Raw genomic sequence first — 19,958 nt, 5'->3', positions numbered from 1 at the left:
CCCAGCTAGTGAAGGGAGTGGCAGGTGACGGACAGATGATCCAGGACTTGGTCTAGAGAGCGCGCCCTGATCAACCAATCATCCAGGTAGGGGTAGACATGAATCTCCCCTTTCCTGAGATATGCTGTCACCACCACCATGAGCTTGGTGAAGACCCTCGGGGCGGAGGTCAATCCGAAATGCAGGACCCAAAACTGAAAGTGCGAGTCGCCAACCGCAAACCTCAGGTACTTCTTGTGCTTAGGATGGATCGCACATGAAAATAAACGTCCTTGAGGTCGAGAGACACCAACCAGTCCTGAAGTTGAAGGGCCTGGAGGACTTGAGAAAGAGGAACCATCTTGAACTTGTCCTTCCCGAGGAGCTTGTTCCGCGCAAGTCCATGATGGGTCTCAATCCCCAGTCTTTCTTCGAAATCAAAAAATAAGGGGAATACCATCCCTTGTTCCTCTCTGCTACAGGCACCAATTCTATGGTGCCTTTCTCAAGCAGGGATTGTATTTCCGGCACAAGGAGCGGATCCGGGCTCTTCAAAGAGAGATTCCCTGGTGGATTGTCGTGAGGCCTGTGCGGAAAGGAAGACAATTGCCGTGGGCTATGATCTCCAAAACCCACACATCTGAAGTGATGGCACGCCACTCTACAAGATGCTGCGCCAGCCTTCTCTCAACCGGCAAACCATGGGACATGGCCTCATGACTGAGCTGAAGCGGCTGCGGCAGTGCCTGTGGGCAAAGAAGCAACTGCCCGAGCAGCCTTGGCACCTCGAGTCCCCTGTTTTCCACCTCTGGCACTCCTGCGGTGGACCCTTTGACTTGCAGCTCCTCTCGATTTACTAAAGGATGAGAAATAACGAAAGGAACCTCCCCCTCCATTGCTGTCCCCTCGGACGAAAAGGCAGAGGTTGGCGAACTGCAGCGCTCAACGACTTCGCTGCAGCTTTGGAGGTCTGCAACCTCTCAAGGCTCTCGTCAGACTTGCTGCCAAAAAGATGTTCAGCATCAAAGGGCATGTTGAAGAGCCGGGCCTGCACATCAGGAGCAAACCCTGACTTCTGCAACCACGCAAACCTGCATATTACGGTGCTCGCTGCCATGGACCAGCTGACACAATCTGCCATGCCCAAACCCGACTGAACGGTCTCATACATGGCATCCTTGCCATCCTGCACAATAGCAAGAAAACCATCCCGTTCCTCCCCTTCGGGAATATGTTCAGCCGCCAAGGAAAAACAGTTCCACAGAGTGTGCATGAAACGTGACAAGGCACACACAGAGTTGGCTGCCTGTAAAGCCATACCTCCTGAAGAAAACACTTTCTTCGCCCAGCCATCAAAACACTTGTCGTCCCTATCAGGAGGGATAGTAGGGTACGGCGCCTGCTCTGCAGGTTCTGTGGCCGCCTGCACTACCAAACTCTCCGGAGTGGGGTAATGTCATGATGCCTACCCCCGGGGACGCAGACCAAGTCCAGCAACCCCGGAAGCAGGCATCAAGTTATCCCAAGCAATCCCAACAACCCGTGCTAGGGGCTATTTGGGTGAAGTCCTGGCGTCTATGGCGCCAGGCTCATATGGAGAGTCAGCCCTGGCGCCATAGGCCCAAGGCTCATACATTAAAACTTACCTGATGCAGACCATGCTGCAAGAACTCCAAGCCAAAAGAGGCTTGGAAGGGACAACTTTACCTAGGGACTATTTTTTACTCGGGTGGGGCTGGGAGGAAGGCTTACCTGGGACTACTTTGGAGGCTATTTAAACCACGCCCGAAGAGCAGCACACGCTTTGCGTTATTCTGCATCCAGCAGCGTAACGCTCACCGTGCCTGCAAGTCTGCATCCAGTCTTCTGCCATGCCCGCCTCGAGTCTGGAGCTCCTAGAAAAAGGGAGAAAGAAGGAGAAAAGGTTAGAACAAGAGCAATACCTTTGATCCTTACCTGAATTCCTGATCCATCGCGCCTTCGAGCTGGAAGAAAAGTTATTTTATGCACGTCGCCTCGCCTGCTGCAGTGCCCCGCTGAACTCACCGGCCTTCGGAGCATCTTCACATTCCACCGCATTCTCCTGCATGTTCCCGCCGCACTCCGGCACCTAAGGGGAAGACAAGAACAGCAAGGTGAGCCAAGGGCATACACAGAGGCAATATTAGTTACCCCCCATAAACTTACCCGATTTACCACCGGGGGTACTATTCCTCTTCCACTGCATCTTCGCCGAACCCCGACCCCTAAGGTGAAACAAAGGGACAAACAAGAGGAAACCTTCTCACCACAATAGACTTTCCTGATTTTACCGCCGGAGGCATTATTCCCCGAGACTTCATACTTTCTCTCAGCGCCTGAATAAGGGAGAAAGCAACAGGTTACATATTGACATTATTTTATCGAACTGTGTTGGATAATACAAATTCTTACCTGAATATTACCGGTTGCCACGAGGAACTCTTCGCTAGGGTCAAGCTGCAACCTGCAAGGAATCGGATAAGAGTGAAAGTCAGACATTTGAACTCTTACGAACTACATACTTACGGCGTCTTGCCGGGAATCTCGGAGTCAATATTGTTCTGGAACTCACCAATTCCTTCGAGTCAGTGAAGCAACTGGTTATCTACGCGCCCCTGCGCTCTATGCAGGATGGAGAGCTCATCTTTCCAAACCATCAGGTGAGACTATAAGAGGGGACATCAAAGGTGATCAGTGGGGAGAAGAGCGGAGTGGGGGAGGGTTAACGCTCAACTCCACGGGTGGTTAATTCCCTTTCTCCATTTGCAGAAGGATATTCCTACGGGCCAAGCAAACGAAGCTAGGTGGGCCAGTCCAGTCCGTCATCTCGGCACTACGCGTCATATTGGTGGAGGCCGCAGCTGTCCAGTTCAAATAGACGCCCCTGTGGGAGCCAGGTGAGCGTAACAGGTACGTGGACAAGTAGCAGGGGTCACTACCGGCTGGGCGGTATTTTCCCAGAAAAGACTTGCTCACTGCCGGGAGACTCCCCGGAGCAGTCCAGGCTGAAGCCATCCTTCTTTGCAAAGCCTTATGGAATGGCAGTACCGGGTCAGTTGGAGGACCCTGATCGAGGAGGTCCGTCAGGTCATCCTGCAGAAAATCCAAAGTATTCCGTGACCCTCGACATAAGGCGCCGGTACGAGGACTCGACATGGGTGCCAGGCTCAGGCCGACAGAACTCCACCTCCGGAGAGGTATCGAGACCACTGGCGTCGTGCAGTGACTGACGCAGGTCTTCAATCTGGCCGTGACCAGACAAAATCTCGTCAGGCACCTCCTCAGGCACCAAACCTTCCTCAGATCCCTCATCCCCCTCAGAAATAAAATCCAGAGGGCGGAAAGAGGGCATAGAAAAAGGGACAAAGACATGCTTAGCCTTGGCCATAGCCTTTCTGGGGGGGGGGGTTCCACCGTGCCACGGGGTACCTCCGACAAAGCAGCCTCGAAAGGCGTTGAACACGCTCGTGGAAAAAAAATGGAACAACTGAGGCTACAGGCGTCGTGCGTCCTACTTATAACATCCGGTGATGTCGGCTCGACGGAGGCCCTCGAGGACAGCGTATCGACGTCATTGATGCAGGACGCAGACGCCAAAAAATTTCCGAAGCAGCACAGCTATGGTGATTACTTTCATAGATATGAAGTACGTCGGAGGACACAGGCCTCGAGGGCGGAGCCGCAAGCGTGTCCTTCGACAGCCTGGGCGCCGAAGGCGTCAACGACTTCCTCGGAGGCAGAGCCTTGAGAGAGTCCCTCGACGACCTCGGCGCCGCAGGCGTCAATGTCTTCCTCGAAGACTTCACAGGCTCACGCGGTCTCAAGGGCGTCAAGGACCGGGACCTAGAACGGGCATGTCTAGAGCGACCATCCTTGTCTGACCGGGACCTCGAAGGCGCCCGGTGGTTGCAACGACCGCTCGAGCCCAAAGGCGGACGAGCAGTGTCTCTAGGATGGTCACGGCTGGCCTCCTTAGACGGCATGGACGGACCAGAACCCTGCGATTGAAAAATCGCCATCATCTCCTTTCGGAAGGAATCCCATTCCTCAGGAGTGGAATGCTTGTTGGGACAAGCAACCCGCTGACGGGCGGAGTCCTCGGTTGTGGACGGGGAAGGTGACCTGTGACGGCGCTTCCGTGAGTGCCTCGAAGAGGCAGAGGAATGGCGAGACAGACTCCTTGACTGAGAACCCCCAGACTCACGACGACGATGCAGAGAGTCGCCCCTCGATCGTCCGTCGAAAGTCCAGTGGATCGCGACTTCCGGGGCTTGGCCACCTTACCCACCGACAGCTTCTTCTTATGCTCCCGCAAGGCCTTCCATGTAAGCGACTGGCAGTCGACACAGTCATCCGTATCGTGGCCCTCCCCGAGGCACCAGAGGCAAGCGTTGTGCATGTCCGTCAACTACATCTTGGACCCGCACACCTGACACTTCTTAAAATCCGACAGCGGGGTGGAAGAAGCTGAAGACGACATGTTCAATACACAAACGAACCGGTTCGAAGAACCGAAAAAACAGGATTCAGTAGAACCAAGGCGCGCCAAGATCTCCAAAGCGAACACGCTCGTGGAAAAAATGGAACAACTGAGGCTACGGGCGTCGTGCGTCCTACTTATAACATCCGGTGATGTCGGCTCGACGGAGGCCCTCGAGGACAGCGTATCGACGTCATTGATGCAGGACGCAGACGCCAAAAAATTTCCGAAGCAGCACAGCTATGGTGATTACTGTCATAGATATGAAATACGTCGGAGGACCCAAACCCCTCAAAATAAACATAATGGATTACAGTCTGCACATTAGTAATTTTGGCCATTTTTATCCTTTGTAACCTAGGGTGGACATTGACTTTGGATGTTTTCTGGCTTATAGGTGGCAGAGGCACACCAGTTGCCGGAGATGAAATAGGCTCCATCTGTGTGTCTGACAGAACTATGTAAGGTTAGTGAATATCTATAAATGGTGAATATCTATAAATGGTAACTAACAATTAGGGATTAGGAATAAAGGTATAAAAAAGAGCAGTGAGAGAAACCAAGGGTCCAGGGTCTCTGAAACTGTGTATGAGCGTGATAGAAATAAAATATCAATTATATGATACCCTTGGAATATAACTAGACTCCACTCTATTATTAACCAGACAAACTAATGCCATAACCCCCTCAGCGGCCTATACCTGTAAACTCATCACTGCCTGCCGACCCTTTCTGACCACCCCTAACTGCACTACTCTAGCCAGAACACTGGTCTTGTCGAAACTCAACTATTGTAATGTGCTATATTTAGGAACTAGCCAACGTAATACTAACAAATTACAAGTAACCCAAAACAATGCCTTTAGGGTAGCGTTGAATATCCCCAGATCTCATCATATCTCTGACTCTAGATGCAGTCTACACTGGCTTTCAGTCAATCAAAGAATAGCCCTTAAATCATTGTCACTCACGCATAAATGCTCATCAAACCAGGCACCTTGTTACCTATCGAATCGATTCACCCGGCTCAAACACACTGTCTCTCTATACCAAGGTTCAAGCTTCAAAAGGCAGGGGGCTGCAGCTTCGCCCTGCTTGCTGCCAAGCTACGGAACTCTCTACCCATCTCTATCGGAATCGAATCATCCTTCAGCTCCTTCAGATATAAACAAAAATCTGGCTCACAACACAAGAACCCCAGCCTTGAGTCGCAGATGCCTCACTTATCCACCCCTCATTCTTTACTCTCATCCTAGGCCCTATGCCTGCATAGATATGTACTTCCTGCAAATGTTTCTCTGCCACGTACTTGCGATACTTGGCCGTGTATATATTTTCCTTTTGTGCTAACCATTGTATTATATGCACATCATTAATTGTAAATGTATTATTGTACTTCTGTAACTGTAACCTTTGAAGAAATGCACCCAGATGCCCTTGGGCTAGGGAGCGCTATACAAATAAACAAATATATTATTTCTTACAGACTGCATTACGGCATGCATGATGCAGTATTAAATAACAAGAATGTGCTCCCCTGAAGAAAGGTTAGTGGTCGGCATATGAACATGGGCAAATATAAGATCCCCCAATAGGTTGTCCATCTGACTTTATTTTTGTGTGTTTTTTGTAGAATTAACATCATTTAGATGGGATAACAGATTGGATCTCTGAATATATATAATCAGTTCCTGTCCTGACAAAGGCCTAGAAGATGTCTTAAGAGATTCCATTGGATGGGTGGATCCAAAGGAAAAGGCTGAAACGCTTGGGTCGACATTTGTTTTTATTACATATGTGTCATATAGAAAAAAGGTCATCAGGATTTTAGAAAACAACAATCCTGAGGGAAATTGTTAAGACACTGTTTTCTCAAGTGTCTGAAAAAAAATAAGTGTTTTTGAAAATAAAACTATTTGTTAGTCTAGAATCTATTCCTCACTGAAGTGGTTCATGATCTATCATCGAACTCTGTTGAGAAAACTACTACATTCCCTATGCGAGAATGTGTAAACCTCATATGTACTGTATTTTGTATGTGAGACTTTTTAACCCCTATGCACACTATTGCACTTTAGAATATTAAATGTGGGTGTTGAGTCGTTTTATTGGAGGAGTTGAAAAGAGACGAAAAGTTTAAATCTCAGAAAAAGAATATATTTCGAATGTGTATATTTTCATAAAAGGCTGGAGTCTCATGTGCAGTGTTTTAAGGTACTGGCTGCAAAAGTATTCCTAAAATGTGTCATTCAAATTAAGTAAAGAAGGGGGTTGTTTGTGGTGTTTGTTGTATTATGATCCATCTAATCATATTTCTGCCACAACCTCTCTGAAAACAAAACAAAAAAGGGTTAGACCTGTTATTAACACATTTCCAAAACGGGACACCTTTCTGCAGAGCATAAATTGCCACCAGACCTCTGGTGGGGTGTGCCTTGATAAGCTGAGGCATGTAACTCCCAGCCAGACAGTAGCACTCAGAAGTGCAAGGGGGGTTGACCTAGACCGTTCTCTGCCTGCACAAGCACCGGCATCACCAACAAATATCGGGCCACACCTTAATGTCCATCATCCAAGGGACATATAGTAGCTGAGAGCCTCTTTAGGGTCCAGCTGATGAAACCTCTCTTCCACCTTGGATGGATGAGCAGGAGGTTGGAAAATCAGAAGATAAATCTTGAGGAAAGTGGAAATCAAACAACCTTAAGAAGGAATGTCAAGCAAACATACAGGGCCACATTCGGCGTGGGGAATAACAGACCGAGGATTCATAGAAAGCGCCTGAAACTCACTTGCCTGTCAAGTGGAAGTGATGGCAAACAGGAAGCTCACCTTAAATCTGAGCAATCTAAAAGAACAGGAAAGACTAGCTCAAGGAAGCCCCAAACAAGGCTGTCATCACAAAATGTTATGTCCCATGACAGAAAAACAAAGGGCATGGGTAACTTGCTGCGCAGTCCTCGTAAGAACTGCATAAATGTGGCAATGTTAAAGAATAGACCTGCTCCTAGGACCTCTTAATGACCAAAATAGTGACAAGAAACTCCTTCAAATTGCCGAGCTGCAGGCACAGACATGTCAAAGAAAACAAAAAATACAGAACAGCAGACTAGGTGCCCAGCATTCTGTCCCAGTTTCAAGATGAAAAGGTAAAACAAGTGAGCATGGGCCCTGTCCACTTTCCATATTGTACCCAATGATGTTGCCCCAAGAGGTTTAGTTGGGGCACACTAGCCATGGCCAGTGGCCGCAGCATTTGATCGTGTCCACTTTGCATACTGCACCATTCGGTTCCTTAAAATAACCCAGTTGCCATATCCCATATTTTATTTATGATATGATATGGCATTTATAACGCGCCTATACACAAGTGTTTCAAGGTGCGATCTAATTTGTTTAACTTTTCCCCATAAGGAACAAGTTAGTTACCTGTAACTATTGTTCTCCAGCATGGGTCTGGCAAGGATTCAAATGCTCATGAATATTCCCAGTCATCAGGCCGGGAATCATTGGTAAAAGAAAAAACTATTGTTTCACTTTCAAACTGTATTTGTACTCTGGGTGATACTGCCCCAGGCAATGACTGCCGTCTTCCTAAAACCCTCCTCTGGGAGCCATCTTCAGATTTGGTAGGCACGTAAAGTTGCAGCATGACCAAGAAGACACAGAGGGGTAGGTGGGAGGGTTCACATGTGAATCCATGCCAGACCCATGATGGAGAACAATAGTTACAGCCAAGTAACTTGTTCCTTCTACAGCATGGGGTCTGGCATGGATTCACATGCTCATGAATAAATAATACATAGCAGTACAACATTACACAACCACAGGCAGGTGGCAAGGCTCAACAGAAGCAATTACCCTTACCTCCGGAACAGGCTCACCTCAAGCGAACAGGGTGTGTGTAGCACTACTTGGCCGACTCTGGACTCCTCGCTGGAACCCCTATGGACGCACTAGAACCTTGTAAAGATGTGCGTGGAATTCCACATAGCAGCCCGGCAGATGTCCAGCAAGAGCACAGCAGACAGGAACGTCATCATCGCAGCAATTGCTCTTGTGGAATGGGCTCTCGGATGGCCAGGCAGTGGTCAGTTCGCCAACCGATGACAGTGCGTGATGCAGTCGGAGAGACACCTTGAGATGGAAGCCTTGGGCAACGTCTTCCCATGGTTAACAGGACCAAAGTTCACGTACAGTGGAGACATCTTCCGAAAACTCTTCGTGCATGCCGCATAGAACTTCAGAGCACAAGCAACGTCCAACGAGTGCAAGGTCCTTTCAGCTGGTAACAAAGGTTTTGGCAAAAACACAAGTAACACCAAAGGCTTGTTGAGGTGGAATTCCGGCTGAACATTTGGCATGAAGGAGGGGTGCATCCGCAGCACCACCCTCGATTAGTGGAAAGTCAAATATGGCTATCTGCAGGACAGGGCTTGGATCTCACCCACCCTCCTGGCAGAGGTGATGGCCACGAGGAAAGCCTTTTTCCACGAGAGGAACGTAAAAGGGCCCCGATGGATAGGCCCAAAGGGGGCTCCCATGAGCTTCGCCAGCACCACGTTGAGATACCACACCGGGGCAGGAGCCTTCACCGTCGGGAAAGATCAGAACAGTCCTTTGATGAACTCCTTGACGAGATTGTGGGACCACAGAGAAGATCTTCCTTGAGACCTGGTGTAGCAGGAGATGGCCACCAGATGCACCTTGATAGAGGCGTGCGCCAGCCCCGCCTTGGACAATGACAACAAGTACAGAAGAATCTGCGGGGACGTGACCCTCATAGTGTTGATCTTCTGCGACCGGCACCATGTAGCGAACCGCTTCCACTTGTGACAGTAGCACTTAAGAGTTGATGACGCTCTGGCCTTGGCAAGGACCTCCCTGCAGTCCGCCAGCAACTCGTATCTTCCAAACTCTAGGGCTGCAGTAGCCATGCCCTCAGGTTCAGAGATCCTGTGTCGTGATGCAAGATTGCGCCTCCTTCTCCACCAGTGAACAGATCCGCGACCACTTACAGCTTGACTGGGGGCGACGTCGACAGGCTGAGAAGGTCCGGGTACCAAATCTGCCTCGGCCTCGCCGGAGCGACGCGCATCTTCCTGCATCAGCGCTGTTTGAATTGCTGGATGACTCGCACCAGGAGAGGCAACCGGCGAAACGCATGCAGGAACAGGCTGTCCCACGGGAAGGAGAACGTGTCCCCCATGCTCCTCGGCTGGTGGAACCTGCTAGCAAATTGCTGGCATCTGGCGTTTGCTGCCGTTGCAAACAGATCAGGGGTCTGCCCCACTTCAGAAAGATGCTGATCACCTGGTCCTGCCCAAGTTCCCATTCGTGGCAGGAGCGCAATTCCCTGCTGAGGGAGTCAGCAATGGTGTTCTTGACTCCAGCCAGGTGAAAGGGGACGAGGAACATCCACTGGTCGACGGCCCAGTGCCACGAGTTCTGCACCTCTATGGAGTGTGATGGGGATGGAGTGCCCCCGTTTACTGATGTAGAACATTGTGGTGGTGTTGTCTGAAGATCCTCAGCACCTTGTCCTTTAGGGACGGAAGGAAAGACTTGAAGGCCCAGAACACTGCCTGCAGTTCTAGGATGTGGGGATCCTTCCCCTCCACAGCCACAGGTCTCTGGCGTGCAGACATCCGGTGCAGGCTCCCCAGCCCTCGATTGTAGCATCCGTGGTGACCATCAAGGCGTTATGGGGGGGGGGGTGTGGGGGGGGCTTGAAACCCTGTGCCCTGAGCGATGTTGGAGTGTAAGCCCCACCACCTCACCACTCGACAGAGCTACTTGCTGAGAGGGATCTTGTCCGTGAAGATTCCGGACACTTGTATCTAGCAGGCGTCCAGGAACTCTAAGAGGACACATCCACAAACTGCAGAGACGGATAAGGTAGATGCAAGACGACATGTCGAGCAGCAACTTGATGGCCCGCACCATGGAGTTTTTCAGTGACAACAGCCATTGCACTTTCCCCAGCACGGCCGCCATCCTCTCCTCTGAGGGAGACACTACGCAGGAGATCGTGTTGAGCCTGGCTCCTAGGAACAGTGCGTTCTGAGATGGTGACAAGCAGGACTTTGAATAATTTATGGAGAACCCCCGATCAGTCAGCAGCTGGGCGGTCGTCTCTGTGTTTTTGATGGCTACCTCTCTTGAGTTGGCCCGGATGAGCCAGTCGTTGAGGTACGCGTACAGGTGTATCCCTCATAGATGTCGATGGGCCGCCACCAGTGCCAGGCACTTCGTGAACACCCGTGGAGCTGACTTTAGGCCAAAAGGGAAGGCCTTGAATGGTAGTGCCTTCCCAGCACCACAAAGTGTGGAAACATTCAATGCTTGCTGTGAATGGGGATGTGGAAGAAGGCGTCCTCTAGATCCAGCGAAGTCAAGAAGTCTCTTTTCTCCAGCTGGCTTAGCACAACGTGACCATCCTGAATTTTTGGAACTTGAGACGCCGGAGGTCTGGATGGGCCTCCAGCCACCTGTCCTCTTTTTGCCTAAGAAGTATCTGAAGTAAACTCTGGAGCCCTGGAGTGGTCTTGAAACTAGCTCTATCGCCCCCTTCTTTAGCATGGACGTGCTGCTCCTGCTGAGACACTGGAGGGATCCGCAGACACTTGTGAAACTCCAGGGTATGTCCATGGGCAAGAGCGTCCAGCTCGTCGTGGAGATCCTTTGCCACTTGCGGGTGAATCCCATCATCCAACCTCCGATCGGGGTGCATGGGGACCACGATGTCCTGACTATTTCAGTCCTGCTTTGGCACCTGCTTTCCGCCTTGAGGGCGACAACGGCACTGACCACCTCCAACAAAATCCTTGGAACGGCCTCTTTAGGCCTCCTGGGTCGTGTACCGGGAGGGCTGACGGTACGACGAGGAGCCGTCACCAAAACCTTTCGTCGATCTGCCCGACTTTCCTCTGAAGGAGCGAAAGGAAGAGCGGTGCTGTTGGAGAGTACTCAGGGAACGAGCCGTCTCTGCATCCGTCTCTGCATCCGTCTTGTAAGCAAGGACTCGGCGACAGCCTTCCCGAAAAGGTTATCCCTGTCGAATGGCATGTCCAGTACCCTCGTCTGGATCTCCTGGCGGAAGCTGGTGGCCTTGAGCCAGCCTCGAAGACTGAGGCAGATACCGTTCCCCATCTGTCAGAAACCGGTGTCTGCGATGTCCAGGGCCACTGTGATTGCATGCTCTGAAGCCACCTCCCCCTCCTGGAGGAGTGCGATCGCCTCCACCCGCTTGTCGTCGGGCAGGAACTCCAGAATCGGGTCCAGCTTGTACCACAGTTCCCTGTCGTACCGGGCACGATCGCCAGTGCGTTGGGCGCTTTGACCGTCAATGCCACGGAGTAGATGACCTTGCTCCCCAAGGCGTCCAACTTCTTCCCCTCGTTGTCCGGAGGGTCTGAGGACGATGACGAGGGTTTAGACTATCTCTTCCTCACAGCTGCCGACACCACTGAGTCCGGCGATGGTTGGCACTTGGGTGCAGACTACGGCACCCAGTCCTTTTTCTCTAGCCTATCCCGCTTGGCCAGAGCCGTGGCAGGATTTTTCAATAGGGCCTGGCCTTCCTTCCACACATGGTCCTCTGGTATAGGAAGCTTTCCTTTTTGGTCCCCTCTGTTGTCAGCTCGAAGAGCTTGGAAGCTCTGGCGACCATGGCATGAAATGACCCCCACCTCATCCGGTGGGGATGCCCTCAGCTTGCTGCGATCCGCCCGCCGTGACAATGTTGTTGTCTGTCATTGCCGTAGCTGTGTCCATGTCCGGATCCCTCGGGGAGGGGTCGGGGGGAGGTCACCTGGCACGGAGATTGAGGAGTGGCCGTTGGATGGCGCTGCTTCTTCCTCGCCGGAGGCTGATCCAGAGCCATTGGGGCCAGGGCTTGCAGCATCCTTTTTTGGATTTCTGACAACAACGTGTGCAGGATTGAAAAGGATGTCCAGAGATACATATCTTGGCGGAGTTGGGGCTGTCTGCGTTTCCGTCATCGTCCTCCACGTCCTCGTGGACCGTGTGTACAGACGCCTGGACCGCCTCGACCGAGGAAGAAACATCCATGTGGCTGGCCTGGGAACTCACCACCCACCACCCCCTTTTTTCACCCTGAGGGGTCAGAACCGGGCTCAGAGACAGCATTCTCTTTTCTGGTGTCTTTGCCACCACCCTGGAGGAGGCCTCCCGCCTCAGGGAAAAGGACTCCCTGGACGCAGGCGGGGTTACCTTCACAGGGTCAGCCCCTTTGGCCTTTGAGAGAGCAACTGCCACCATCTCAATCATCGACGTCTATTTTTCCTAGGCCACCTGGGCCTTCTTGGGCAGGTCGGCCGTCTTTTTGTCCATCCTAGGCTTCTCAGGCTTCTCGGGCTTCTCCCACAGTCTAGCCGGGTTGGGTGACTTCCTTTTTCAGGAGGAGCTGGATCGATGGCTGGAGATGGAGCCAGATGGTGAGGTTGATGGCGCCCCCTGCCCATCGCGGGACCCAATTGTGCGGCGACCCCGACAGAAACAAACTTGCAGCACTCGGCCTTGTCTTGGGCCCCCACGGATGGAGCGCCCTTAAAGGACTTCGAAGCCTGCTCCTTGGACAGCCTGGTCCTGGGTGAGGCATGACCCTGCTTTGGGCACAGGGCAGAGGCCTTGGCGCTTAGACTACTGTGGCGACCCTTCATCGTTCTCTTGGAGAACCTGAGGCAGTTCTCACAATCTCCTTCTTTGTGATCCAGGTGAAGACAAAGGCATTGAAGGTGTTTGTCCTCCACAAACACGTTCCGCAGTCTGCATCTGGAGCAGAGCTTGAAGAGGGAGCTTCCCTTCCTTTCTTCCGCCATGCCAAGAGGTGCGGAGTAGGCCCGTTGTCCTTCCGGAAACTTTGATGAAAACTCAACATTCCTTGCTCTTGAGGGGCGCTGGAATTCACTGACAAACGGCTCCCCGATTGTTGGTCGATGGAGGTAAGATCACACAGGCTCTTATCGGACAAAAGAACTTTTCTGTTAAAAAAACGCAAAAACTGTACAATAGCTCACCCAACAATTGAACATGCAGTCAAAATCTGAAGATGTCTGCCAGAGAAGGGACTTAGGGAGAGGGCAGTCACTGGCTGGGGGCAGTATGACCCATACTGCAGTGATTGGTTTAGAGGAGAAATACAGTTTGTAAGTGAAAGTGAAACTGTTTTTTCTTTTACCAAGGATTCCCAGCCTGACAGGGAATATTCTTGAGCATGCAAATCCATGTCAGACCCTGTGCTGGAGAACCACGGTTATATTAGCAATGCAGTACAAATAATTGTGATTATCCGTAAACGTCTGCAAATAAATGTGGTTCTCCCTAAATAGCGTGCAAAATCCCAAACTCTTCCCTGCCCTCCCAGGAAGTCACCAAATGCCTCCCCATCCTCTTGCCATACTCTCCCGCCTACTCACCTCAAGTCCATTTTCCATCACCAGCCCTCTACCAACCTTCCCTTCCCCCACCCACACTTGTTTCGTGTGACACACTTTCATTCCTGATCCATTTTTCTACGATAACCTCAGTTATTCTCCAGTATAACCCCGGGTATGCAAAAACATTCGAATTCTGAACTTGGTCCCCAGGCCCTCCTCCCCCAAATTCCTCAATTTCTCATTGTGTCCTCTTCCCCTCCACACCTCTAGCCTGATGCCATTTCATCCTTTTTCTTCCTCCAAATGGCATTTTCCCCTTTGCGTTTTCAGCTAACTCCAGTTATAACCCTGGTTATCTTGCATTGAACAAAAAAAAAAAATTATACCGGCTTTTTCACTTCTGAAAAGTCTTGCGGGGCAGATATATAGCGATCATTTTAGGAGAAGGCCGGCACCCCCTTTGTCGTCAACTATATTAACTACTGGACAGAACAACAAGCGAACCCTCACAGCAATCAAGTAAATGCTTCATGGCCACGTTTTTTCGTACCTGGTCCAATTCCATCCAGTAGTTTTTTGATCTGCACTGAAAATAACCGTCTCTATGGGGAAATGTATGGGAGTAGGCCAAAACAGTGTTTTTTGTTCTTTCTTAACTCCTTTTTTAACACATCTTTCCTAAAATGTCCAGGGTTCGGGCAATGACAAACTGCAAAATATCAGCCAAATACGTCATCCAAGTCAAATGTTATGAGCAATACCATTTTTGGGGGTTCCTATGGAATTTAATACTCAATTTAACTATAGTGCAGCGACTGCCACACTATAATATATCAACCCTATATTGTTTACACACTTTGTATTTAACAGCTATAACTCTCTATACTGGGACCGAAAGAAGTTTAAAACCGTAGGCCTTACACTTGTAGGACAGCCCAAACACATTGTAGCTAACTTCAGAATTCCAGTCGCTATATATCATGAGTTTTAGGAAGCTTTAATTGTCCCAAAATGGTTCTTCAGAGTCACAGATGAGTAACACTAGGATAGCCCCCTCTAGACAATCCAAGACAAAGCAGGATGTCTAGAGCCAATACAGAAGTTACAATGGGACCAAGAATCCCAAAACCGCCATCTTTAAAAGGTTCATCCACCTCCAAAAACAACTCCTGCTCCCAGCCAGCACTGCTCCTAGCTTTCCGACAGACCTACCCTCATTCTAACCACTAATTAGAGGCATTGGTCTCAGATCATGTGACTGGGGTCCAAAAGCCGAAAGTGGCAGTCATCTTAAGTTGACTTTGCCCTAACACATAGTTTAGTAGTTCCAGAGGAGTTGCCAAACCATGGGCGTCTTCAATTAAGAGTGTTGAAGTAAAGGGACATTTCTCAGTCTTCTTCCTTCAGCCTTTTGCCCATGAGCCTTTGCTTTGCTGTGTCCTGCAACTTGTCTTTAAGTACCCATTATTGCTTCTTCTTAAGCTTACCCTCACCACATAATTCCAATGCCATCTCTTCCTTTCCCTCCTACCTCTCTCTGCACTCTCCTCCACTCAGAACCATCTCAGCTGTCTTCCCATCTCTAGCATCTGTTCTCCTCGATTCCACTCCTCTTCTTGCTCCACTACACTCTTCATTCACAATACCTACTCTAACACCAGCTTTCATTACACTTTCTCTTCTCACATACACCCCAGTGCCTCTATATTTCGCAGACACAGCGTTGCTATTTTTCCACAACTCAAACTCTTTCTGTTGCTCTTTGGCATGCACACTGTCTGTAATAAAACCTCTTTTACCTCAGACTTCTTCCTTTCTACTTCTCTTGACTGCATTACCCTTATCGAAACCTGGATCGCTCCCTCAGATTTTGCAACCGTTGCAGTCCTTCATGACCCACCCTACAACTTCACCCACTCCCCCGCCTCACTGACATTGCTGGTGTAGGACTGTTTTGATCTTCCAAACTTACCATCACTCCTACATCTCCTGCTAATTCGACCTATTTCAAAAACAGGTGCTGGCCTTACAGCATAAATATTCCCTCTCTCTAACGCCTACCTGGTCTGGTAGGTCAAGTCTTCGGACACCTCTCCAAACAAATTGAGACTCGCCCTCCCGATCACCACCTCATTGTCATTGGTGACTTTAACCTCCCCTCTCTCTACTGCTCTAGCCACTGACTACCTTTTCTCCCTAACCACCAACTCTCTTCTGTCCACTCTCTGCCAATCCTTTCAAACGGAAGCTCCCTCAACCTTATTCACATCTCCTCTCAACTCTCCGCCTCGAATACCTCCAGCGCTCCTTCCTGCTCTGATCACTTTGTCTCAATCTCCACTCCTGCTTCATCCCCAACCTCTCCATTTAATATTACTGTTACTAAGCGCAGGTTTCCCTCCTTGAAACTCCCGGACTACCTCTCTGACCTACACCACTCACTCTCCTCCTATGCTGAGCTCACATTTCCATCCACTGAAGAAGTCTTTACTAACTTTTACACTGCTCTATATGCTCCATGTCTCCTTGTGCTACTCTCTTTCCACATTTACTCCTAAATCCTCCCCTCCACAGCCACACCCTGAAACTAACATGGTGGAAAACGTGTTGCACTTGGCAAAGGTCAAGGCACTCCTCAGATCTCCAACAATACCTCACTGCTCCTCAAAACTACTTAATTCCCTCTTCAACTCTGTGCCCTGTAACAACCTTACCTTACTGTTGGGCGTTCCCAACTGCCTGTCCTTGGTCCACTTCTTTGCAATCACTCTAATTCAACTCTTGGCACCACCATCTCCTCTTACAGCCTATCCTACTAACTCTTCACTCACAAAACTCAAATCTTCTTCTCATTTCCCTCCTTATCCGATGAGCTATTGCCAAAAATGTCAAACTGTCTCTCTGCCAGAGGCGTTGCTAGGGGGGGGCTAAAGGGGCTATAGCCCCTGGTCTTTTGATTGTAGCCCCGGATAGAATCTCAGGAGCTACAACCAAAAGGCTAGCTAGCCCCCAGTCCTGACAGTTCCGACATTAGCGTAGCCCAGAGTCTTTTCCAGACCTAGCAACACCCCTGCTCTCTGCCATCAAATATTGGATGCCACCTCACCGGCTCAACACCACGAAGGCTCAGCTCAAGTTCTCCATTTCCCAGCCAAACAGACTATCCCCCACTATTCGTCCGACTACCTTCCTTACTCTGCTTTAGCTTGTAACCTTGGTGTCATCTTTAAACCATTGCACAACTTCTCGCTCTTCGTCTCCAAATCTGCCACTGCAACCAGACTCAACCTCCTTAATATATGAAAAAAGTCATCTTCCTTTCAATACTGATAAACAGCTAATCTCCACCTTAGTCCTTTCTAGATCTGCCAGCTGTATCAGTCTCCTATGAAGCCTCTACCTCGTCCTTTGATTGCAAGATTGGCTGGCTATCTGTGAAACAAAAAAACAAGTATAAACGTCTTATCTTCAAAACTATCCACGGACATGCCCAACCCTACCAATCTGCTAATCTCACACCCTACTCTGCACCTTGCTCATCACGATCATCCTCTGCTCACCTCTTTGCCCCTACTCGAGCCCCCCCTGCTCCTTCTCATTTCCGCTCTTTCTATGCCCTCGCTCTCCTACTCTGGAATGCTCTTCCTCTCACTCTCCGTACTACTCAACTCTACCACTATTGAAATCCAACCTCAAAGCTATCCTCTTTTCTGAATAATATATTTCCTAGCACTCTACATAACTCCATAACCCTGCTTCCCCCCCTCCCTGGTCTCATAGACCACCCTAGAGCACATTTCCGTCACCCCTCCATCCTTATTTTAGCACTTCCTCCACCAACCCATTTCTATGTTATTCTGTTCTGCCCTCATCCCTGGTTTATGTTTCCACCATCCCCTACAACATCTGGTCTTCAAATCAGTCGCTATCCCCCTTGTCAAGGCCTGCTCCTTCACTCTATTATCCATGTTTAATTTTGTAAGCATTGCTTTCCTGTGATTTCTATGATTAAATTAACTTGTGGTATAAGGCAAAATGTAGACGCTTAAGGAAGCAGCTCCGGGGGGGGGGGGCGTGGCCAGCGACCGCGGGATGAGGACGTTATTCCCCGTCGCTCCCGGCGGGCCGCCAGCAAAATCCTGCAATGATCCCGACGCCATTTGTTCACAATCTCCCCCAAAAGAGACCATCTGATGGCGGAACCTTTGTAGGACATTTCGCTGCATTTTGAACTAGAATCGGTGAGGGGCTCCGGAGTTGCGAGCGGAGAAAGTACAGGCGACTCACTGCGCACCATGAACAAGATGGCCGCCGAAGCCGCGCGCTGACTGGAGAATACGCAGCGTGGCGTCAGCTCCACTGCCCGGGACGACCGCGGAGGAGGCGCCCATCGCTGCACTGTACCGTGAGGCGGAGGGTGCCTGCGCTGACTCCGGCTCCTGGGGAGGATGCATGTACCCCGACCACGGACACCGGAACAGGCGATCCCCTGACCGCTGCCGAGACGAGGCCCTGGGTGTTCGAACACAGCTGACCGAACACAGCTGACCGCCGGAGTGACGGAGAGCGAGAGAGCCGGTCTACTGGCATACCCCTGTGGTTGCTCGGCAAGACCAGGAGCGGCAGAGAGGTGGGGAGGCCCTCGCGAGCATGGTGAGGGGTGGCTCCTCCAGGAGACGTCGGCTCGCACTGGGCAAACCGGCAGATAGACTGTGGGCTGGAACCGATCACACCACACACACAATTGCTCCGGGGCAGTCCCAGATCACACGCTGAACACACATCCAGCATCACAACCTGCAAGCAGAAAGAAACGGCTTGTGACTAGGAGGGGGGCCCGCTAAAACCACATTAGCTGACCAGGCGAGGACACATATTACGCTGTGAAATCTACTAGCTAAGAGAAAATGCGGGATCGCTACCTGACTCAGCTGAAGGCTACTGTACTCCGACGTTCAGTCGTTCAAAATGGGGAAGGACAGGACAAAAAATACTACAACACAGAGCAAAATGGAACAATATACAACCAATGCCCAGACCCCCGCACAGGAGCAGGCCAAATCGAGTGACACAACTGGAACGGAAGAGGATACTTTATCTCTTAAAGATGTCATGAACGCTATTGCTTGCTCGAGAACCTCCATGGAAAAGAAAATGGACGGTATAAGCACAGAGGTGTCCCTACTGCGCCACGACTTGCAAAAACTGACGGCCCGAACAGGTGAGGCCGAGGGCCGTATATCGGAAACAGAGGACGGTCTTAGAACGGTGGGCCACCAAATGACGGGAGTGCTCACACGTCTTAAAGCTCTAGAGGAGAGAGTCGAAGAGGGAGAAGGCAGAGCAAGGCGCAACAATATCCGCATCCTTGGAATACCGGAGAAAGCTGAAGGCCCAACCATGGAACTGTTCCTGGAGCAGTGGCTTGCAGACCTCTTCTCTCCCAAGACACTATCAAAATTCTTTTCTATCGAACGTGCTCACCGTATACCGGCGGGCGGGCAGATCCCCAGAGGCCCTCCACGTACGGTGATCGCAAAACTCCTGAACTATAGGGATCGGGATGCCCTTTTGCAAATGGCCAGAACCAAAGGCACAATAACTTATAATGGTTCCAAAATTGCCTTTTTCCCGGATTTCACCAGAGAGGTACAGAAGGCGAGACTGTCTTTCAATCCGCTTAAAAAACATCTGCAAGATAATCTACCACAATGATGCAACCGTGCACTTTTCAGATCCCAAGGATGCATGGAACTGGGTCGAAAAAAACCTGGAAGGCGACTGGAGATCGTATCGGAGACAAGATACTGGTAGAAACAGACCCGAGACCAGAGAGGGCGCCGCCGGAGCGCCCACAAAGAGTAGTAGAAGCACCACCGAATGAAGGCAACAATTGATAAGCAAACTAGAACTGGCTTAAACAAACGACACTCGAAAGAATCAAGAACCAATAGGTCGCCATTAAACTGACCTGACAACAAGGAGGAGATATGTGCTTACAGTATAGCTGGGGACCCCAGTAAGCACGGACCCCCCATGATAATTATCACCACTTGTTGTGGACCTGTATTTTTAAG

The 19,958-nt window shown here is 50.4% G+C and overlaps 1 protein-coding gene across 4 annotated transcripts in view; it reads right to left on the bottom strand.

Annotated features, from left to right (window-relative positions):
- Positions 1–19,958, bottom strand: part of MAP4K3 (mitogen-activated protein kinase kinase kinase kinase 3) — a 2,398,077-nt gene that overhangs the window by 1,074,891 nt on the left and 1,303,228 nt on the right. The window lies entirely within an intron of this gene.

Source organism: Ambystoma mexicanum, chromosome 4p (genome assembly GCF_040938575.1).
Source record: "Ambystoma mexicanum isolate Mex_15411 chromosome 4p, UKY_AmexF1_1, whole genome shotgun sequence".
Taxonomy (NCBI): Eukaryota; Metazoa; Chordata; class Amphibia; order Caudata; family Ambystomatidae; genus Ambystoma; species Ambystoma mexicanum.
The sequence above is the reverse complement of the archived record's forward strand: the minus strand, read 5'-3'. Positions and strand labels throughout refer to the sequence as shown.